The sequence below is a fragment of the Ambystoma mexicanum genome, chromosome 4p (genome assembly GCF_040938575.1).
Source record: "Ambystoma mexicanum isolate Mex_15411 chromosome 4p, UKY_AmexF1_1, whole genome shotgun sequence".
Lineage (NCBI taxonomy): Eukaryota > Metazoa > Chordata > Amphibia > Caudata > Ambystomatidae > Ambystoma > Ambystoma mexicanum.
The window spans coordinates 924859196-924885234 of record NC_090927.1 but is presented as its reverse complement, the minus strand read 5'-3'; positions in this window follow the sequence as shown (position 1 = coordinate 924885234).

Below are 26039 nucleotides of genomic sequence, written 5' to 3'. Positions count from 1 at the left end.
AATTGGCTCAATACAGGCAAATGCAATTGGGCACTACCTATAATGCGTGGAACAGGCAACATAATTGGCTCAATGGAAACAGAATGCAATTGAGCACTATCTCTAATGCATGGAACAGGTAACACAATTGGCTCTATGGGAGCAGAATGCAACTGGCCATTATCTCTAGTGAATGGAATAGGCTACAGAATTAGCACTATGGACACAGAATGCAATGGAGCACTATCTCTAATGTGTGGAACAGGCAACACAATTGGCTCAATAGAAGCAGAATGCAATAGGGCACTATCTCTAATGCGCGGAACAGGCAACACAAATGGCTTAAAGGGAGCAACATGCAATTGGGCACTATCAGTAATGCATGGAGCAGGCAACACAATTGGCTCAATGGGAGCAGAATGCAATCGGGCACTATCAGTAATGCATGGAGCAAGCAACACAATTAGCTCCATGGGAGCAGAATGTAATTGGGCACTATCTCTAGTGCATGGAACAGGCAAAACAATTGGCTCAGTGGGTGTAGATTGCAATTTGATACTATCTCTAAAGCATGAAACAGGCAACACAATTGGCTCAATGGAAGCAGAATGCAACTGGGCTCTATCTCTAATGCATGGAACAGGCAACACAATTGGATCAATAGAAGCAGAATGCAATTGGGCAGTATCAGTAATGCATGGAGCAGGCAACACACTTGGCTCAATGGGAGCAGAATGCAATTGGGCACTGTCTCTAATGCATGGAACAGGCAACACAATTGGCTCAATAGAAGCAGAATGCAATTGGGCACTATCAGTAATGCAAGGAACAGGCAACACAATTGGCTCAGTGGGATTAGAATACACATGGGTACTATTAGTTATGCATAAAACAGGCAACACAAATGTCTCAATAGTAGCACAATGCAATTGCGCACTATCTCTAATGCATGGAACAGGCAACATAATTGGCTCAATGGAAACAGAATGCAATTGAGCACAATCTCTAATGCATGGAACAGGTAACACAATTGGCTCAATGGGAGCAGAATGCAAATGGGCAATATCTCTAGTGCATGGAACAGGCAACATAATTGGCGCAAAGGAAACAGAATGCAATTGAGCACTATCTCTAATGCGTGGAACATGCAACACAATTGGCTCAATGGAAGCAGAATGCAATAGGGAACTCTCTCTAATGCATGGAACAGGCAACACAATTGGCTCAATGAGAGAAAAATGCAATTGGGCACTATCGGTAATGCAGGGAGCAGGCAACACAATTGGCTCAGTGGGAGCAGAATGCAATTGGGCACTATCAGTAATGCATGCAACAGGCAACACAGATGGTTTAAAGGGAGCAACATGCAATTGGGCACTATCAGTAATGCAGGGAGCAGGCAACACAATTGCCTGAATGGGAGCAGAATGCAATTGGGCACTATCTCTAATGCATGGAACAGGCAACACAATTGGGTCAGTGGGAGTAGATTGCAATTGGACACTCTCTCTAATGCATGGAAAAGGCAACACAAATGGCTCAATCAAAGCAGAAAGCAATTGTGAACTATCTCTAATGCATGAAACAGGGAATATAAGTGGCTCAATGGAAGCAAAATGCAACTGGGCGCTAACTCTAATGCATGGAACAGGCAACACAATTGGGTCAGTGGGAGTAAATTGCAATTGAACACTCTCTCTAGTGCATGGAAAAGGCAACACAATTGGCCCAATAGAAGCAAAAAACAATTGTGAACTATCTCTAATGCATGAAACAGGGAACATAATTGGCTCAATGGAAGCACAATGCAACTGGGCGCTATCTCTAATAAATGGAACAGGCAGCACAATTGGCTCAGTGGGATTAGAGTGATATTGGGCCCTATTAGTACTGCATTAAACAGGCAACACAATTGGCTCAATAGAAGCACAATGTAATGGGGCACTATCTCTAATGCATGGAACAGGCAACGCAATTGGCTCAATAGAAGCACAATGCAATTGGGCACTATCTCTAATGCATGGAATGGGCAACATAAATGGCTCAATGGAAACAGAAAGCAATTGAGCACTATCTCAGATGCATGGAACAAGCAACACAATTAGCTCAATAGAAGAAGAATGCAATTGGGCACTATCAGTAATGCATGGTGCAGGCAACACAATTGTCTCAATGGAAGCAGAATGCAATTGGGCACTATCTCTAATGCATGAAACAGGCAACACAATTGGCTCAGTGGGAGTAGATTGCAATTGGACACTATCTCTAATGCATGGAACAGGCAACACAATTGGCTCAATGGGAGCAAAATGCAATTGGGCACTATCAGTAATGCAGGGAGCAGGCAACGCAATTGGCTGAATGGGAGCAGAATACAATTGGGCACTATCTCTAATGCATGGAACAGGCAGCACAATTGGGTCAGTGGGAGTAGATTGCAATTGGACACTCTCTCTAATGCATGGAAAAGGCTACACAATTGGCTCAATAGAAGCAGAAAGCAATTGTGAACTATCTCTAATGCATGAAACAGGGAATAGAATTGGCTCAATGGAACAAAATGCAACTGGGCGCTATCTCTAATGCATGGAGCAGGCAGCACAATTGGCTCAGTGGGATTAGAATGCAATTGGGCACTATTAATAATGCATAAAACAGGCAACACAATTGGCTCATTAGAAGCACAATGCAATTGGGCACTATCTCTAATGCATGGAACAGGCAACGCAATTGGCTCAATAGAAGCACAATGCAATTGGGCACTATCTCTGATGCATGGAACAAGCAACACAATTGGCTCAATAGAATCAGAATGCAATTGGGCACTATCAGTAATACATGGAGCAGGCAACACAATTGTCTCAATGGGAGCAGTATGTAATTGAGCACTATCTCTAGTGCATGGACCAGGCAACATAATTGGCTCAATAGAAGCAGAATGCAATTGGGCACTATTAGTAACGTATGGAGCAGGCAACACAATTGGCTCAATGGGAGCAGAATGCAATTGGGCACTATCAGTAATGCATGGAGCAGGCAACACAAATGGCTCAATGGGGGCAAAATCAGTAATCCATGAAGCAGGCAACACAATTGGCTCAATGGGAGCAGAATGCAACTGGGCACTATCAGTAATGCATGGAGCAGGCAACACAATTGCCTCAATGGGAGCAGAATGTAATTGGGCACTATCTCTAGTACATGGAACAGGCAACATAATTGGCTCAATGGAAACAGAATGTAATTGAGCATTATCTCTAATGCATGGAACAGGCAACACAATTTGGTCAATAGAAGCAGAATGCAACAGGGCACTACCTCCAATGCATGGAGGAAATAACACAATTGGCTCAGTGGGAGTAGAATGCAATTGGGAACTATCTCTAATGCATGGAACAGGCAACACAATTGGCTCAATATAACCAGAAAGCAATTGATCACTATCTCTAAGGGTAGGAACAGGCAACTCAATTGGCTCAGTGGGATTAGAATACCATTGTGCACTATTAATAATGCATAACACAGGCAACACAATTGGCTCAATAGAAGCAGAATGCAATTGGGTACGTTCTCTAATGCATGGAACAGGCAACACTTGGCTCAATGGGAGCAGAATGCAATTGGGCACTATCGCTAATGCATTGAACAGGCAACACAATTGGCTCAATAGAAGCAGAAGGCAATAGGGCACTATTTCTAATGCATGGCGCAGGCAACACAATTGGCTCAATAGAAGCAGAATGCAATTGGGCACTATCAGTAAGGCAAGGAACGGGCAACACAATTGGCTCAGTGGGATTAGAATGCAGTTGGGCACTATAAGTTATGCATAAAACAGTCAACACAAATGGCTCAATAGTAGCACAATGCAATTGTGCAATATCTCTAATGCATGGAACAGGCAACACAATTGGCTCAATAGTAGCACAATGCAATTGGGCACTATCTATAATGAATGGAAAAGGCAACATAATTGTCTCAATGGAAACAGAATGCAATTGGGCACTATCTCTAATGCAAGGAACAGGTAACACAATTGCCTCAGTGGGAGAAGTATGTAACTGGGCAATATCTCTAGTGCATGGAACAGGCAACATAATTGGCACAAAGGAAACAGAATGCAATTTAGCACTAGCTCTAATGCGTGGAACATGCAACACAATTGGCTCAATAGAAGCAGAATGCAATAGGGAATGCTCTCTAATGCATGGAACAGGCAACACAATTGGCTCAATGGGAGCAAAATTCAATGGGCACTATCAGTAATGCAGGGAGCAGGCAACACAATTGGCTCAGTGGAAGCAGAATGCAACTGGGCTCTATTTCTAATGCATGGAACAGGCAACACAATTGGCTCAAAAGAAGCAGAATGCAATTGGGCACTATCAGTAATGCATGGAGCAGGTACCAGAACTGTCTCAATGGGAGCAGAATGTAATTGGGCACTATCTCTAATGCATGGAACAGACAAGATAATTGGCTCAATTGAAACATAATGTAATTGAGCACTATCTCTAATGCATGGAACATGCAACACAATTGGCTCAATGGGAGCAAAGTGCAATTGGGCACTATCAGTAATGCATGGAACAGGCAACACAATTGGCTCAATGGTAGCAGAATGCAGTTGGGCACTATAAGTAATGTTGGAGCAGGCAACACAATTGGCTCAATGGGAGCAGGATGCAATTCGGCACTATCTCAAATGCATGGAACAGCCAACACGATTGGCTCAGTGGGAGTAGATTGCAATTAAGCACTATCTCTAATGCATGGAAAAGGCAACACAATTGGCTCAATAGAAGCATAAAGTGATTGGGCACTATCTCTAATGCATGGAACAGGCAACACAATTGGCTCTTTAGAAGCAGAATGCAATAGGGCACTATCTCTAATGCATGGCGCAGGCAACACAATTGCTCAATAGAAGCAGAATGCAATTGGGCACTATCAGTAATGCATGGCGCAGGCAACATAATTGGCTCAATAGAAGCAGAATGCAATTGGGCACTATCAGTAATGCATGGAACAGGCAACACAATTGGCTCAGTGGGAATAGAATGCAATTGGCCACTATTAGTTATGCATAAAACAGGCAATACAAATGGCTCAATAGAAGCAGAATGCAATTGGGCACTATCAGTAATGCATGGCGCAGGCAACACAATTGGCTCAATAGAAGCATAATGCAATTGGGCACTATCAGTAGTGCATGCAGCAGGCAACACATTTGGCTCAATGGGAGCAAAATGCAATTGGACACTATCTCTAATGCATGGAACAGGCAACACAATTGGCTCAATACAGGCAAATGCAATTGGGCACTACCTGTAATGCGTGGAACGGGCAACATAATTGGCTCAATGGAAACAGAATGCAATTGAGCACTATCTCTAATGCATGGAACAGGTAACACAATTGGCTCTATGGGAGCAGAATGCAACTGGCCATTATCTCTAGTGCATGGAACAGGCTACAGAATTAGCACTATGGACACAGAATGCAATGGAGCACTATCTCTAATGTGTGGAACAGGCAACACAATTGGCTCAATAGAAGCAGAATGCAATAGGGCACTATCTCTAATGCGCGGAACAGGCAACACAGATGGTTTAAAGGGAGCAACATGCAATTGGGCACTATCAGTAATGCATGGAGCAGGCAACACAATTGGCTCAAAGGGAGCAGAATGCAATCTGGCACTATCAGTAATGCATGGAGCAGGCAACACAATTAGCTCCATGGGAGCAGAATGTAATTGGGCACTATCTCTAGTGCATGGAACAGGCAAAACAATTGGCTCATTGGGTGTAGATTTCAATGTGATACTATCTCTAAAGCATGAAACAGGCAACACAATTGGCTCAATGGAAGCAGAATGCAACTGGGCTCTATCTCTAATGCATGGAACAGGCAACACAATTGGATCAATGGGAGCAGTATGTAATTGAGCACTATCTCTAGTGCATGGACCAGGCAACATAATTGGCTCAATGGAAACAGAATGCAATTGAGCACTATCTCTAATGCATGGAACAGGCAACACAATTGGTTCAATAGAAGCAGAAAGAAATAGGGCACTACCTCTAATGCATGGAAGAGACAACACAGTTGGCTCAATAGAAGCAGAATGCAATTGGGCGCTATTAGTAACGCATGGAGCAGGCAATACAATTGGATCAATGGGAGCAGAATACAATTGGGCACTATCAGTAATGCATGGAGCAAATAACACAATTGGCTCAGTAGGAGTAGAATGCAATTGGGCACTATCTCTAATGCATGAAACAGGCAACACAATTGGCTCAATGGAAGCAGAATGCAACTGGGCTCTATCTCTAATGCATGGAACAGGCAACACAATTGGATCAATAGAAGCAGAATGCAATTGGGCACTATCAGTAATGCATGGAGCAGGCAACACACTTGGCTCAATGGGAGCAGAATGCAATTGGGCACTATTAGCTATGCATAAAACAGGCAACACAAATGGCTCAGTAGTAGCACAATGCAATTGTGCACTATCTCTAATGCATGGAACACGCAACACAATTGGCTCAATAGAAGCAGAATGCAATTGGGCACTATCTATAATCTATGGAACAGGCAACATAATTGGCTCAATGGAAACAGAATGCAATTGAGCACTATCTCTAATGCATGGAACAGGTAACACAATTAGATCAATAGAAGCAGAATGCAATTGGGCACTATCAGTAATGCATGGAGCAGGCAACACACTTGGCTCAATGGGAGCAGAATGCAATTGGGCGCTGTCTCTAATGCATGGAACAGGCAACACAATTGGCTCAATAGAAGCAGAATGCAATTGGGCACTATCAGTAATGCAAGGAACAGGCAACATAATTGGCTCAGTGGGAGCAGAATGCAATTGGGCACTATCAGTAATGCATGGAACAGGCAACACAATTGGTTCAATGGGAGCAACATGCAATTGGGCACTATCAGTAATGCAGGGAGCAGGCAACACAATTGGCTGAATGGGAGTAGAATGCAAGTGGGCACTATCTCTAATGCATGGAACAGGCAACACAATTGGGTCAGTGGGAGTAGATTGCAATTGGACACTCTCTCTAATGCATGGAAAAGGCAACACAATTGGCTCAATAGAAGCAGAAAGCAATTGTGAACTATCTCTAATGCATAAAACATTGAATATAATTGGCTCAATGGAAGCAAAATGCAACAGGCGCTATTTCTAATGCATGGAACAGGCAGCACAATTGGCTCAGTGGGATTAGAATGCAATTGGGCACTATTAGTAATGCATAAAACATGCAACACAATTGGCTCAATAGAAGCACAATGCAATTGGGCACTATCTCTGATGCATGGAACAAGCAACACAACTGGCTCAATAGAATCAGAATGCAATTGGGCACTATCAGTAATGCATGGAGCAGGCAACACAATTGTCTCAATGGGAGCAGTATGTAATTGAGCACTATCTCTAGTGCATGGACCAGGCAACATAATTGGCTCAATGGAAACAGAATGCAATTGAGCACTATCTCTAATGCATGGAACAGGCAACACAATTGGTTCAATAGAAGCAGAAAGAAATAGGGCACTACCTCTAATGCATGGAAGAGACAACACAGTTGGCTCAATAGAAGCAGACTGCAATTGGGCACTACTAGTAACGCATGGAGCAGGCAATACAATTGGATCAATGGGAGCAGAATACAATTGGGCACTATCAGTAATGCATGGAGCAAATAACACAATTGGCTCAGTAGGAGTAGAATGCAATTGGGCACTATCTCTAATGCATGGAACAGGCAGCACAATTGACTCAGTGGGATTAGAATGCCATTGGGCACTGTTAATAATGCATATAACAGGCAACACAATTGGCTCAGTGGGATTAGAATGCAATTGGGCACTATTAGCTATGCATAAAACAGGCAACACAAATGGTTCAGTAGTAGCACAATGCAATTGTGCACTATCTCTAATGCATGGAACACGGAACACAATTGGCTCAATAGAAGCAGAATGCAATTGGGCACTATCTATAATCTATGGAACAGGCAACATAATTGGCTCAATGGAAACAGAATGCAATTTAGCACTATCTCTAATGCATGGAACAGGTAACACAATTGGCTCAATAGAAGCAGAAGGCAATTGGGCACTATCAGTAATGCATGGAGCAGGCAACACAAATGGCTCAATTGGGCAAAATGCAATTGGGCACTATCATTAATCCATGGAGCAGGCAACACAATTGGCTCAATGGTAGCAGAATGCAACTGGGCACTATCAGTAATGCATGGAGCAGGCAACACAATTGCCTCAATGGGAGCAGAATGTAATTGGGCACTATCTCTAGTACATGGAACAGGCAACATAATTGGCTCAATGGAAACAGAATGTAATTGAGCATTATCTCTAATGCATGGAAGAGGCAACACAATTGGCTCAATAGATGCAGAATGCAACAGGGCACTACCTCTAATGCATGGAGCAAATAACTCAATTGGCTCAGTGGGAGGAGAATGCAATTGGGAACTATCTCTAATGCATGGAACAGGCAACACAATTGGCTCAATATAACCAGAAAGCAATTGATCACTATCTCTAAGGCTAGGAACAGGCAACACAATTGGCTCAGTGGGATTAGAATGCCATTGCGCACTATTAATAATGCATAAAACGGGCAACACAATTGGCTCAATAGAAGCAGAATGCAATTGGGCACATTCTCTAATGCATGGAACAGGCAACACACTTGGCTCAATGGGAGCAGCATGCAATTGGGCACTATCTGTAATGCATGGCGCAGGCAACACAATTGGCTCAATAGAAGCAGAATGCAATTGGGCACTATCAGTAATGCAAGGAACAGGCAACACAATTGGCTCAGTGGGATTAGAATGCAATTGGGCACTATTAGTTATGCATAAAGCAGTCAACACAAATGGCTCAATAGTAGCACAATTCAATTGCGCAATATCTCTAATGCATGGAACAGGCAACACAATTGGCTCAATGGGAGCAAAATGCAATGGGCACTATCAGTAATGCAGGGAGCAGGCAACACAATTGGCTCAGTGGGAGCAGAATGCAATTGGGCACTATCTCTAATGCATGGAACAAGCAACCTAATTGGCGCAAAGGAAACAGAATGCAATTTAGCACTAGCTCTAATGCGTGGAACATGCAACACACTTGGCTCAATAGAAGCAGAATGCAATAGGGAATGCTCTCTAATGCATGGAACAGGCAAAACAATTGGCTCAATGGGAGCAAAATGCAATTGGGCACTATCAGTAATGCAGGGAGCAGGCAACACAATTGGCTCAGTGGGACCAGAATGCAAATGGGCACTATCAGTAATGCATGGAGCAGGCAACAGAATTGGCTCAATGGGAGCAGAATGCACTTGGGCACTATCTCTAATGCATGGAACAGACAACACAATTGGCTCAGTGGGAGTAGATTGCAATTTGACACTATCTCTAATGCATGGAAAAGGCAACACAATTGGATCAATAGAAGCAGAAAGCAATTGTGCACTACCTCTAATGCACGAAACAGGCAACACAATTGGCTCAATGGAAGCAGAATGCAACTGGGCACTATCAGTAATGCATGGAGCAGGCACCAGAATTGTCTCAATGGCAGCAGAATGTAATTGGGCACTATCTCTAATGCATGGAACAGACAAGATAATTGGCTCAATGGAAACATAATGCAATTGAGCACTATCTCTAATGCATGGAACAGGCAACACAATTGGCTCAATGGGAGCAAAGTGCAATTGGGTACTATCAGTAATGCATGGAGCAGGCAATACAATTGGCTCAATGGGAGCAGAATGCAGTTGGGCACTATAGGTAATGTTGGAGCAGGCAACACAATTGGCTCAATGGGTGCATGATGCAATTCGGCATTATCTCAAATGCATGGAACAGCCAACACGATTGGCTCAGTGGGAGTAGATTGCAATTAAGGACTATCTCTAATGCATGGAAAAGGCAACACAATTGGCTCAATAGAAGCAGAAAGTGATTGGGCACTATCTCTAATGCATGGAACAGGCAACACAATTGGCTCAATAGAAGCAGAATGCAATAGGGCACTATCTCTAATGCATGGCGCAGGCAACACAATTGCTCAATAGAAGCAGAATGCAATTGGGCACTATCAGTAATGCATGGTGCAGGCAACACAATTGGCTAAATGGAAGCAAAATCAATTGGGCACTATCAGTAATGCATGGAACAGGCAACACAATTGGCTCAGTGGGAATAAAATGCAATTGGGCATTATTAGTTATGCATAAAACAGTCAACACAAATGGCTCAATAGAAGCACAATTCTATTGCGCAATATCTCGAATGCATGGAACAAGCAACACAATTGGCTCAATAGAAGCAAAATGCAATTGGGCACTATCTATAATGTATGGAAAAGGCAACATAATTGTCTCAATGGAAACAGAATGTAATTGAGCACTATCTCTAATGCAAGGAACCGGTAACACAATTGGTTCAGTGGGAGAAGTTTGTAACTGGGCAATATCTCTAATGCGTGGAACATGCAACACAATTGGCTCAATAGAAGAAGAATGCAATAGGGAATGCTCTCGAATGCATGGAACAGGCAAAACAATTGGCTCAATGGGAGCAAAATGCAATTGGGCACTATCAGTAATGCAGGGAGCAGGCAACACAATTGGCTCAGTGGGAGCGGAATGCAAATGGGCACTATCAGTAATGCATGGTCAGGCAACACAGTTGGCTCAATGGGAGCAGAATGCAATTGGACACTATCTCTAATGCATGGAACAGACAACACAATTGGCTCAGTGGGAATAGATGGCAATTTGACACTATCTCTAATGCATGGAAAAGGCAACACAATTGGATCAATAGAAGCAGAAAGCAATTGTGCACTACCTCTAATGCATGAAACAGGCAACACAATTGGCTCAATGGAAGCAGAATGCAACTGGGCTCTATCTCTAATGCATGGAACAGGCAACACAATTGGCTCAATAGAAGCAGAATGCAATTGGGCACTATCAGTAATGCATGGTGCAGGCACCAGAATTGGCTCAATGGGAGCAGAATGTAATTGGGCACTATCTCTAATGCATGGAACAGACAAGATAATTGGCTCAATGGAAACATAATGCAATTGAGCACTATCTCTAACGCACGGAACAGGCAACACAATTGGCTCAATGGGAGCAAAGTGCAATTGGGCACTATCAGTAATGCATGGAGCAGGCAACACAATTGGCTCAATGGGAGCAGAATGCAGTTGGGCACTATCAGTAATGCATGAAGCAGGCAACACAATTGGCTCAATGGGAGCAGAATACAATTGGGCACTATCTCAAATGCATGGAACAGCCAACACGATTGGCTCAGTGGGAGTAGATTGCAATTAAGCACTATCTCTAATGCATGGAAAAGGCAACACAATTGGCTCAATAGAAGCAGAAAGTGATTGGGCACTATCTCTAATGCATGGAACAGGCAACACAATTGGCTCAATAGAAGCAGAATGCAATAGGGCACTATCTCTAATGCATGACGCAGGCAACACAATTGCTCAATAGAAGCAGAATGCAATTAGGCACTATCAGCAATGCATGGCGCAGGCAACACAATTGGCTTAATAGAAGCAGAATGCAATTGGGCACTATCAGTAATGCATGGAACAGGCAACACAATTGGCTCAGTGGGAATAGAATACAGTTGGGCACTATTAGTTATGCATAAAACAGTCAACACAAATGGCTCAATAGTAGCACAATTCATTTGCGCAATATCTCCAATGCATGGAACAGGCAACACAATTGGCTTAATAGAAGCAAAATGCAATTGGTCACTATCTATAATGCATGGAAAAGGCAACATAATTGTCTCAATGGAAACAGAATGCAATTGAGCACTATCTCTAATGCAAGGAACAGGTAACACAATTAGCTCAGTGGCTGTAACTGGGCAATATCTCTAGTGCATGGAACAGGCAACATAATTGGCTCAATGGAAACATAATGCAACTGAGCACTATCTCTAATGCATGGAACAGGCAACACAATTGGCTCAATGGGAGCAAAGTGCAATTGGGCACTATCAGTAATGCATGGAGCAGGCAACACAATTGGCTCAATCGGAGCAGAATGTAGTTGGGCACTATCAGTAATTCATGGAGCAGGCAACACAATTGGCTCAATGGGAGCAGAATGCAATTGGGCACTGTCTCTAATGCATGGAACAGGCAACACAATTGGCTCAATAGAAGCAGAATACAATTGGGCACTATCAGTAATGCATGGAACAGGCAACACAATTGGCTCAGTGGGAATAGAATGCAATTGGGCACTATTAGTTATGCATAAAACAGGCAACACAAATGGCTCAATAGTAGCACAATGCAATTGCGCACTATCTCTAATGCATGGAACAGGCAACACAATTGGCTCAATACAAGCAAAATGCAATTGGGCACTACCTATAATGCATGGAACAGGCAACATAATTGGCTCAATGGAAACAGAATGCAATTGAGCACTATCTCTAATGCATGGAACAGGTAACACAATTGGCTCTATGGGAGCAGTATGCAACTGGCCACTATCTCTAGTGCATGGAACAGGCTACAGAATTAGCACTATGGACACAGAATGCAATGGCGCACTATCTCTAATGTGTGGAACAGGCAACACAAATGGCTTAAAGGGAGCAACATGCAATTGGGCACTATCAGTAATGCATGGAGCAGGCAACACAATTGGCTCAATGGGAGCAGAATGCAATTGGACACTATCAGTAATGCATGGAGCAGGCAACACACTTGGCTCAATGGAAGCAGAATGCAACTGAGCTCTATCTGTAATGCATGGAACAGGCACCACAATTGGATCAATAGAAGCAGAATGCAATTGGGCACTATCAGTAATGCATGGAGCAGGCAACACACTTGGCTCAATGGGAGCAGAATGCAATTGGGCACTGTCTCTAATGCATGGAACAGGCAACACAATTGGCTCAATAGAAGCAGATTGCAATTGGGCACTATCAGTAATGCAAGGAACAGGCAACACAATTGGCTCAGTGGGATTAGAATGCAAATGGGCACTATTAGTTATGCATAAAACAGGCAACACAAATGTCTCAATAGTAGCACAATGCAATTGGGCACTATCAGTAATGCAGGGAGCAGGCAACACAATTGGCTCAGTGGGAGCAGAATGCAATTGGGCACTATCAGTAATGCATGGAACAGGCAACACAATTGGGTCAATGAGAGCAAAATGCAATTGGGCACTATCAGTAATGCAGGGAGCAGGCAACACAATTGGCTGAATTGGAGCAGAATGCAATTGGGCACTATCTCTAATGCATGGAAAAGGCAACACAATTGGCGCAATAGAAGCAGAAAGCCATTGTGAACTATCTCTAATGCATGAAACAGGGAATATAATTGGCTCAATGGAAGCAAAATGCAACTGGGCGCTATCTCTAATGCATGGAACAGGCAGCACAATTGGCTCAGCGGGATTAGAATGCAATTGGGCACTATTAGTAATGCATAAAACAGGCAACACAATTGGCTCAATAGAAGCACAATGCAATTGGGCACTATCTCTAATGCATGGAACAGGCAACGCAATTGGCTCAATAGAAGCACAATGCAATTGGGCATTATCTCTAATGCATGGAACAGGCAACATAATTGGCTCAATGGAAACAGAATGCAATTGAGCACTATCTCTGATGCATGGAACAAGCAACACAACTGGCTCAATAGAATCAGAATGCAATTTGGCACTATCAGTAATGCATGGAGCAGGCAACACAATTGTCTCAATGGGAGCAGTATGTAATTGTGCACTATATCTAGTGCATGGACCAGGCAACATAATTGGCTCAATGGAAACAGAATGCAATTGAGCACTATCTCTAATGCATGGAACAGGCAACACAATTGGTTCAGTAGAAGCAGAATCCAATTGGGCACTATTAGTAACGCATGGAGCAGGCAACACAATTGGATAAATGGGAGCAGAATGCAATTGGGCACTATCAGTGATCCATGGAGCAGGCAACACAATTGGCTCAATGGGAGCAGAATGCAAATGGGCACTATCAGTAACGCATGTAGCAGGCTTCACAATTGCCTCAATGGGAGCAGAATGTAATTGGGCACTATATCTAGTACATGGAACATGCAACATAATTGGCTCAATGGAAACAGAATGTAATTGAGCATTATCTCTAATGCATGGAACAGGCAACACAGTTGGCTCAATAGAAGCAGAATGCAACAGGGCACTACCTCTAATGCGTGGAGCAAATAACACAATTGGCTCAGTGGGAGTAGAATGCAATTGGGAACTATCTCTAATGCATGGAACAGGCAACACAATTGGCTCAATATAACCAGAAAGCAATTGATCACTATCTCTAAGGCTAGGAACAGGCAACACAATTAGCTCAATGGAAGCAGAATGCATTTGGGCACTATCAGTAATGCATGGAGCAGGCAACACAATTAGCTAAATGGGAGCAGAATGTAATTGGGCACTATCTCTAGTGCATGGAACAGGCAAAACAATTGGCTCAGTGGGTTTAGATTGCAATTTGATACTATCTCTAATGCATGAAACAGGCAACACAATTGGCTCAATGGAAGCAGAATGCAACTGGGCTCTATCTCTAATGCATGGAACAGGCAACACAATTGGATCAATAGAAGCAGAATGCAATTGGGCACTATCAGTAATGCATGGAGCAGGCAACACACTTGGCTCAATGGGAGCAGAATGCAATTGGGCGCTGTCTCTAATGCATGGAACAGGCAACACAATTGGCTCAGTGGGATTAGAATGCAAATGGGCACTATTAGTTATGAATAAAACAGGCAACACAATGTCTCATTAGTAGCACAATGCAATTGCGCACTATCTCTAATGCATGGAACAGGCAACACAATTGCCTCAATAGAAGCAGAACGCAATTGGGCACTATCTATAATGCATGGAACAGGCAACATAATTGGCTCAATGGGAATGCAATTGAGCACTATCTCTAATGCATGGAACAGGTGACACCATTGGCTCAATGGGAGCAGAATGCAAATGGACAATATCTCTAGTGCATGGAACAGGCAACATAATTGGTGGAAAGGAAACAGAATGCAATTGAGCACTATCTCTAATGCGTGGAACATGCAACACAATTGGCTCAATAGAAGCAGAATGCAATAAGAAACTCTCTCTAATGCATGGAACAGGCAACACAATTGGCTCAATGGGAGCATAATGCAATTGGGCACTATCAGTAATGCAGGGAGCAGGCAACACAATTGGCTCAGTGGGAGCAGAATGCAATTGGGCACTATCAGTAATGCATGGAACAGGCAACACAATTGGCTCAATGGGAGCAAAATGCAATTGAGCACTATCAGTAATACAGGGAGCAGGCAACACTATTGGCTGAATGGGAGCAGAATGCAATTGGGCACTATATCTAATGCATGGAACAGGCAACACAATTGGGTCAGTGGGAGAAGATTGCAATTAGACACTCTCTCTAATGCATGGAAAAGGCAACACAATTGGCTCAATAGAAGCACAATGCAATTGGGCACTATCTCTAATGCATGGAACAGGCAACATAATTGGCTCAATGGAAACAGAATGCAATTGGGCACTATTAGTAATGCATAAAGCATGCAACACAATTGGCTCAATAGAAGCACAATGCAATTGGTCACTATCTCGAATGCATGGAACAGGCAACGCAATTGGCTCAATAGAAGCACAATGCAATTGGGCACTACCTCTAATGCATGGAACAGGCAACATAATTGGCTCAATGGAAACAGAATGCAATTGGGCACTATTAGTAATGCATAAAACATGCAACACAATTGGCTCAATAGAAGCACAATGCAATTGGGCACTATCAGTAATGCAGGGAGCAGGCAACACAATTGGCTGAATGGGAGAAGATTGCAATTAGGCACTCTCTCTAATGCATGGAATAGGCAACACAATTGGCTCAATAGAAGCACAATGCAATTGGGCACTATCTCTAATGCATGGAACAGGCAACATAATTGGCTCAATGGAAACAGAATGCAATTGGGCACTATTAGTAATGCATAAAATATGCAACACAATTGGCTCAATAGAAGCACAATGCAATTGGGCACTATCTCAAATGCATGGAACAGGCAACGCAATTGGCTCAATAGAAGCACAATGCAATTGGGCACTATCTCTAATGCATGGAACATGCAACATAATTGGCTCAATGGAAACAGAATGCAATTGAGCACTATCTCTGATGCATGGAACAAGCAACACAACTGGCTCAATAGAATCAGAATGCAATTGGGCACTATCAGTAATGCATGGAGCAGGCAACACAATTGTCTCAATGGGAGCAGTATGTAATTGAGCACTATCTCTAGTGCATGGACCAGGCAACATAATTGGCTCAATGGAAACAGAATGCAATTGAGCACTATCTCTAATGCATGGAACAGGCAACACAATTGGTTCAATAGAAGCAGAAAGAAATAGGGCACTACCTCTAATGCATGGAACAGACAACACAGTTGGCTCAATAGAATCAGAATGCAATTGGGCACTATTAGTAACGCATGGAGCAGGCAACACAATTGGATCAATGGGAGCAGAATGCAATTGGGCACTATCAGTAATGCATGGAGAAAATAACACAATTGGCTCATTAGGAGTAGAATGCAATTGGGCACTATCTCTAATGCATGGAACAGGCAACACAATTGGCTCAATAGAACCATAAAGTAATTGATCACTATCTTTAATGCTTGGAACAGGCAACACAATTGACTCAGTGGGATTAGAATGCCACTGGGCACTGTTAATAATGCATATAACAGGCAACACAATTGGCTCAGTGGGCTTAGAATGCAATTGTGCACTATTAGCTATGCATAAAACAGGCAACACAATTGGCTCAATAGAAGCAGAATGCAATAGGTCACTATCTCTAATGCATGGTGCAGGCAACACAACTGGCTCAATAGAAGCAGAATGCAATTGGGCACTATCAGTAATGCAAGGAACAGGCAACACAATTGGCTCAGTGGGATTAGAATGCAATTGGGCACTATTAGTTATGCATAAAACAGTCAACACAAATGGCTCAATAGTAGCACAATTCAATTGCGCAATATCTCTAATGCATGGAACAGGCAACACAATTGGCTCAATAGAAGCAAAATGCAATTGGGCACTATCTATAATGAATGGAAAAGGCAACATAATTGTCTCAATGGAAACAGAATGCAATTAAGCACTATCTCTAATGCAAAGAACAGGTAACACAATTGGCTCAGTGGGAGAAGTATGTAACTGGGGAATTTCTCTAGTGCATGGAACAGGCAACATAATTGGCACAAAAGAAACAGAATGCAATTTAGCACTAGCTGTAATGCGTGGAACATGCAACACAATTGGCTCAATAGAAGCAGAATGCAATAGGGAATGCTCTCTAATGCATGGAACAGGCAAAACAATTGGCTCAATGGGAGCAAAATGCAATTGGGCACTATCAGTAATGCAGGGAGCAGGCAACACAATTGGCTCAGTGGGAGCGGAATGCAAATGGGCACTATCAGTAATGCATGGAGCAGGCAACACAATTGGCTCAATGGGAGCAGAATGCAATTGGGCACTATCTCTAATGCATGGAACAGGCAGCACAATTGACTCAGTGGGATTAGAATGCCATTGGGCACTGTTAATAATGCATATAACAGGCAACACAATTGGCTCAGTGGGATTAGAATGCAATTGGGCACTATTAGCTATGCATAAAACAGGCAACACAAATGGTTCAGTAGTAGCACAATGCAATTGTGCACTATCTCTAATGCATGGAACACGCAACACAATTGGCTCAATAGAAGCAGAATGCAATTGGGCACTACCTATAATCTATGGAACAGGCAACATAATTGGCTCAATGGAAACAGAATGCAATTGAGCACTATCTCTAATGCATGGAACAGGTAACACAATTGGCTCAATAGAAGCAGAAGGAAATTGGGCACTATCAGTAATGCATGGAGCAGGCAACACAAATGGCTCAATGGGGCAAAATGCAATTGGGCACTATCATTAATCCATGGAGCAGGCAACACAATTGGCTCAATGGGAGCAGAATGCAACTGGGCACTATCAGTAATGCATGGAGCAGGCAACACAATTGCCTCAATGGGAGCAGAATGTAATTGGGCACTATCTCTAGTACATGGAACAGGCAACATAATTGGCTCAATGGAAACAGAATGTAATTGAGCATTATCTCTAATGCATGTAAGAGGCAACACAATTGGCTCAATAGATGCAGAAAGCAATTGATCACTATCTCTAAGGCTAGGAACAGGCAACACAATTGGCTCAGTGGGATTAGAATGCCATTGCGCACTATTAATAATGCATAAAACGGGCAACACAATTGGCTCAATAGAAGCAGAATGCAATTGGGCACATTCTCTAATGCATGGAACAGGCAACACACTTGGCTCAATGGGAGCAGCATGCAATTGGGCACTATCTGTAATGCATGGCGCAGGCAACACAATTGGCTCAATAGAAGCAGAATGCAATTGGGCAATATCTCTAATGCATGGAAAAGGCAGCATAATTGTCTCAATGGAAACAGAATGCAATTGAGCACTATCTCTAATGCAAGGAACAGGCAACACAATTGGCTCAGTGGGATTAGAATGCAATTGGGCACTATTAGTTATGCATAAAACAGTCAACACAAATGGCTCAATAGTAGCACAATTCAATTGCGCAATATCTCTAATGCATGGAAAAGGCAACATAATTGTCTCAATGGAAACAGAATGCAATTGAGCACTATCTCTAATGCAAGGAACAGGTAACACAATTGGCTCAGTCGGAGAAGTATATAACTGGGCAGTATCTCTAGTGCATGGAACAAGCAACCTAATTGGCGCAAAGGAAACAGAATGCAATTTAGCACTAGCTCTAATGCGTGGAACATGCAACACAATTGGCTCAATAGAAGCAGAATGCAATAGGGAATGTTCTCTAATGCATGGAACAGGCAAAACAATTGGCTCAATGGGAGCAAAATGCAATTGGGCACCATCAGTAATGCAGGGAGCAGGCAACACAATTGGCTCAGTGGGACCAGAATGCAAATGGGCACTATCAGTAATGCATGGAGCAGGCAACAGAATTGGCTCAATGGGAGCAGAATGCAATTGGGCACTATCTCTAATGCATGGAACAGACAACACAATTGGCTCAGTGGGAGTAGATTGCAATTTGACACTATCTCTAATGCATGGAAACGGCAACACAATTGGATCAATAGAAGCAGAAAGCAATTGTGCACTACCTCTAATGCACGAAACAGGCAACACAATTGGCTCAATGGAAGCAGAATGCAACTGGGCTCTATCTCCAATGCATGGAACAGGCAGCACAATTGGCTCAAAAGAAGCAGAATGCAATTGGGCACTATCAGTAATGCATGGAGCAGGCACCAGAATTGTCTCAATGGCAGCAGAATGTAATTGGGCACTATCTCTAATGCATGGAACAGACAAGATAATTGGCTCAATGGAAACATAATGCAATTGAGCACTATCTCTAATGCATGGAACAGGCAACACAATTGGCTCAATGGGAGCAAAGTGCAATTGGGTACTATCAGTAATGCATGGAGCAGGCAATACAATTGGCTCAATGGGAGCAGAATGCAGTTGGGCACTATAGGTAATGTTGGAGCAGGCAACACAATTGGCTCAATGGGTGCATGATGCAATTCGGCATTATCTCAAATGCATGGAACAGCCAACACGATTGGCTCAGTGGGAGTAGATTGCAATTAAGGGCTATCTCTAATGCATGGAAAAGGCAACACAATTGGCTCAATAGAAGCAGAAAGTGATTGGGCACTATCTCTAATGCATGGAACAGGCAACACAATTGGCTCAATAGAAGCAGAATGCAATAGGGCACTATCTCTAATGCATGGCGCAGGCAACACAATTGCGCAATAGAAGCAGAATGCAATTGGGCACTATCAGTAATCCATGGTGCAGGCAACACAATTGGCTCAATAGAAGCAAAATGCAATTGGGCACTATAAGTAATGCATGGAACAGGCAACACAATTGGCTCAGTGGGAATAAAATGCAATTGGGCATTATTAGTTATGCATAAAACAGTCAACACAAATGGCTCAATAGAAGCACAATTCTATTGCGCAATATCTCGAATGCATGGAACAAGCAACACAATTGGCTCAATAGAAGCAAAATGCAATTGGGCACTATCTATAATGTATGGAAAAGGCAACATAATTGTCTCAATGGAAACAGAATGTAATTGAGCACTATCTCTAATGCAAGGAACCGGTAACACAATTGGCTCAGTGGGAGAAGTTTGTAACTGGGCAATATCTCTAATGCGTGGAACATGCAACACAATTGGCTCAATAGAAGAAGAATGCAATAGGGAATGCTCTCTAATGCATGGAACAGGCAAAACAATTGGCTCAATGGGAGCAAAATGCAATTGGGCACTATCAGTAATGCAGGGAGCAGGCAACACAATTGGCTCAGTGGGAGCGGAATGCAAATGGGCACTATCAGTAATGCATGGAGCAGGCAACACAATTGGCTCAATGGGAGCAGAATGCAATTGGGCACTATCTCTAATGCATGGAACAGACAAAACAATTGGCTCAGTGGGAGTAGATTGCAATTTGACACTATCTCGAATGCATGGAAAAGGCAACACAATTGGCTCAATTGAAGCAGAATGCAACTGGGCTCTATCTCTAATGCATGGTACAGGCAACACAATTGGCTCAATAGAAGCAGAATGCAATTGGGCACTATCAGTAATGCATGGTGCAGGCACCAGAATTGGCTCAATGGGAGCAGAATGTAATTGGGCACTATCTCTAATGCATGGAACAGACAAGATAATTGGCTCAATGGAAACATAATGCAATTGAGCACTATCTCTAACGCACGGAACAGGCAACACAATTGGCTCAATGGGAGCAAAGTGCAATTGGGCACTATCAGTAATGCATGGAGCAGGCAACACAATTGGCTCAATGGGAGCAGAATGCAGTTGGGCACTATCAGTAATGCATGAAGCAGACAACACAATTGGCTCAATGGGAGCAGAATGCAATTGGGCACTATCTCAAATGCATGGAACAGCCAACACGATTGGCTCAGTGGGAGTAGATTGCAATTAAGCACTATCTCTAATGCATGGAAAAGGCAACACAATTGGCTCAATAGAAGCAGAATGCAATAGGGCACTATCTCTAATGCATGACGCAGGCAACACAATTGCTCAATAGAAGCAGAATGCAATTAGGCACTATCAGCAATGCATGGCGCAGGCAACACAATTGGCTCAATAGAAGCAGAATGCAATTGGGCACTATCAGTAATGCATGGAACAGGCAACACAATTGGCTCAGTGGGAATAGAATGCAATTGGGCACTATTAGTTATGCATAAAACAGTCAACACAAATGTCTCAATAGTAGCACAATTCAATTGCGCAATATCTCTAATGCATTAAACAGGCAACACAATTGGCTCAATAGAAGCAAAATGCAATTGGTCACTATCTATAATGCATGGAAAAGGCAACATAATTGTCTCAATGGAAACAGAATGCAATTGAGCACTATCTCTAATGCAAGGAACAGGTAACACAATTAGCTCAGTGGGAGAAGTATGTAACTGGGCAATATCTCTAGTGCATGGAACAGGCAACATAATTGGCGCAAAGGAAACAGAATGCAATTTAGCACTAGCTCTAATACGTGGAACATGTAACACACTTGGTTCAATAGAAGCAGAATGCAATAGGGAATGCTCTCTAATGCATGGAACAGGCAACACAATTGGCTCAATGGGAGCAAAATGCAATGGGCACTATCAGTAATGCAGGGAGCAGGCAACACAATTGGCTCAGTGGGAGCAGAATGCAATTGGGCACTATCTCTAATGCATGGAACAGACAACATAATTGGCGCAAAGGAAACAGAATGCAATTTAGCACTAGCTCTAATACCTGGAACATGCAACACACTTGGCTCAATAGAAGAAGAATGCAATAGGGAATGCTCTCTAATGCATGGAACAGGCAACACAATTGGCTCAATGGGAGCAACATGCAATGGGCACTATCAGTAATGCATGGAAAAGGCAACACAATTGGATCAATGGAAGCAGAAAGCAATTGTGCACTACCTCTAATGCATGAAACAGGCAACACAATTGGCTCAATGGAAGCAGAATGCAACTGGGCTCTATGTCTAATGCATGGAACAGGCAACACAATTGGCTCAAAAGAAGCAGAATGCAATTGGGCACTATCAGTAATGCATGGAGCAGGCACCAGAATTGTCTCAATGGGAGCAGAATGTAATTGGGCACTATATCTAATGCATGGAACAGACAAGATAATTGGCTCAATGGAAACATAATGCAATTGAGCACTATCTCTAATGCATGGAACAGGCAACACAATTGGCTCAATGGGAGCAAAGTGCAATTGGGCACTATCAGTAATGCATGGAGCAGGCAACACAATTGGCTCAATGGGAGCAGAATGCAGTTGGGCACTATAAGTCATGTTGGAGCAGGCAACACAATTGTCTCAATGGGAGCAGGATGCAATTGGGCACTATCTCAAATGCATGGAACAGCCAACACGATTGGCTCAGTGGGAGTAGATTGCAATTAAGCACTATCTCTAATGCATGGAAAAGGCAACACAATTGGCTCAATAGAAGCAGAACGTTTTTGGGCACTATCTCTAATGCATGGAAACGGCAACACAATTGGCTCAATAGAAGCAGAATGCAATTGGGCACTATCAGTAATGCATGGCGCAGGCAACACAATTGGCTCAATAGAAGCAGAATGCAATTGGGCACTATCAGTAATGCATGTAACAGGCAACACAATTGGCTCAGTGGGAACAAAATGCAATTTGGCACTATTAGTTATGCTTAAAATAGTCAACACAAATGGCTCAATAGAAGCTCAATTCTATTGCGCAATATCTCTAAATCATGGAACAGGCAACACAATTGGCTCAATAGAAGCAAAATGCAATTGGACACTATCTATAATGTATGGAAAAGGCAACATAATTGTCTCAATGGAAACAGAATGCAACTGAGCACTATCTCTAATGCAAGGAGCAGGTAACACAATTGGGTCAGTGGGAGAAATTTGTAACTGGGCAATATCTCTAGTGCATGGAACAGGCAACATAATTGGCGCAAAGGAAACAGAATGCAATTGTGCACTATCTCTAATGCGTGGAACATGCAACACAATTGGCTCAATAGGAGAAGAATGCAATAGGGAATGCTCTCTAATGCATGGAACAGGCAACACAATTGGCTCAATGGGAGCAAAATGCAATTGGGCACTATGAGTAATGCAGGGAGCAGGCAACACAATTGGCTCAGTGGGAGCGGAATGCAAATGGGCACTATCAGTAATGCATGGAGCAGGCAACAAAATTGGCTCAATGGGAGCAGAATGCAATTGGGCACTATCAGTAATGCATGGTGCAGGCGCCAGAATTGTCTCAATGGGAGCAGAATGTAATTGGGCACTATCTCTAATCCATGGAAAAGACAAGATAATTGGCTCAATGGAAACATAATGCAACTGAGCACGATCTCTAATGCATGGAACAGGCAACACAATTGGCTCAATGGGAGCAAAGTGCAATTGGGCACTATCAGTAATGCATGGAGCAGGCAACACAATTGGCTCAATGGGAGCAGAATGTAGTTGGGCACTATCAGTAATGCATGGAACAGGCAACACAATTGGCTCAGTGGGAATAGAATGCAATTGGGCACTATTAGTTATGCATAAAACAGTCAACACAAATGGCTCAATAGTAGCACAATTCATTTGCGCAATATCTCTAATGCATGGAACAGGCAACACAATTGGCTCAATAGAAGCAAAATGCAATTGGTCACTATCTATAATGCATGGAAAAGGCAACATAATTGTTTCAATGGAAACATAATGCAATTGAGCACTATCTCTAATGCAAGGAACAGGTAACACAATTAGCTCAGTGGCTGTAACTGGGCAATATCTCTAGTGCATGGAACAGGCAACATAATTGGCTCAATGGAAACATAATGCAACTGAGCACTATCTCTAATGCATGGAACAGGCAACACAATTGGCTCAATGGGAGCAAAGTGCAATTGGGCACTATCAGTAATGCATGGAGCAGGCAACACAATTGGCTCAATGGGAGCAGAATGTAGTTGGGCACTATCAGTAATGCATGGAGCAGGCAACACAATTGGCTCAATGGGAGCAGAATGCAATTGGGCACTGTCTCTAATGCATGGAACAGGCAACACAATTGGCTCAATAGAAGCAGAATACAATTGGGCACTATCAGTAATGCATGGAACAGGCAACACAATTGGCTCAGTGGGAATAGAATGTAATTGGGCACTATTAGTTATGCATAAAACAGGCAACACAATTGGCTCAATACAAGCAAAATGCAATTGGGCACTACCTATAATGCATGGAACAGGCAACATAATTGGCTCAATGGAAACAGAATGCAATTGAGCACTATCTCTAATGCATGGAACAGGTAACACAATTGGCTCTATGGGAGCAGAATGCAACTGGCCACTATCTCTAGTGCATGGAACAGGCTACAGAATTAGCACTATGGACACAGAATGCAATGGAGCACTATCTCTAATGTGTGGAACAGGCAACAAAATTGGCTCAATAGAAGCAGAATGCAATAGGGCACTATCTCTAATGCGCGGAACAGGCAACACAAATGGCTTAAAGGGAGCAACATGCAATTGGGCACTATCAGTAATGCATGGAGCAGGCAACACAATTGGCTCAATGGGAGCAGAATGCAATTGGACACTATCAGTAATGCATGGAGCAGGCAACAGAATTAGCTCAATGGGAGCAGAATGTAATTGGGCACTATCTCTAGTGCATGGAACAGGCAACACAATTGGCTCAATGGAAGCAGAATGCAACTGAGCTCTATCTGTAATGCATGGAACAGGCACCACAATAGGATCAATAGAAGCAGAATGCAATTGGGCACTATCAGTAATGCATGGAGCAGGCAACACACTTGGCTCAATGGGAGCAGAATGCAATTGGGCACTGTCTCTAATGCATGGAACAGGCAACACAATTGGCTCAATAGAAGCAGATTGCAATTGGGCACTATCAGTAATGCAAGGAACAGGCAACACAATTGGCTCAGTGGGATTAGAATGCAAATGGGCACTATTAGTTATGCATAAAACAGGCAACACAAATGTCTCAATAGTAGCACAATGCAATTGGGCACTATCAGTAATGCAGGGAGCAGGCAACACAATTGGCTCAGTGCGAGCAGAATGCAATTGGGCGCTATCTCTAATGCATGGAACAGGCAGCACAATTGGCTCAGCGGGATTAGAATGCAATTGGGCACTATTAGTAATGCATAAAACAGGCAACACAATTGGCTCAATAGAAGCACAATGCAATTGGGCACTATCTCTAATGCATGGAACAGGCAACGCAATTGGCTCAATAGAAGGACAATGCAATTGGGCATTATCTCTAATGCATGGAACAGGCAACATAATTGGCTCAATGGAAACAGAATGCAATTGAGCACTATCTCTGATGCATGGAACAAGCAACACAACTGGCTCAATAGAATCAGAATGCAATTTGGCACTATCAGTAATGCATGGAGCAGGCAACACAATTGTCTCAATGGGAGCAGTATGTAATTGTGCACTATATCTAGTGCATGGACCAGGCAACATAATTGGCTCAATGGAAACGGAATGCAATTGAGCACTATCTCTAATGCATGGAACAGGCAACATAATTGGTTCAATAGAAGCAGAATCCAATTGGGCACTATTAGTAACGCATGGAGCAGGCAACACAATTGGATCAATGGG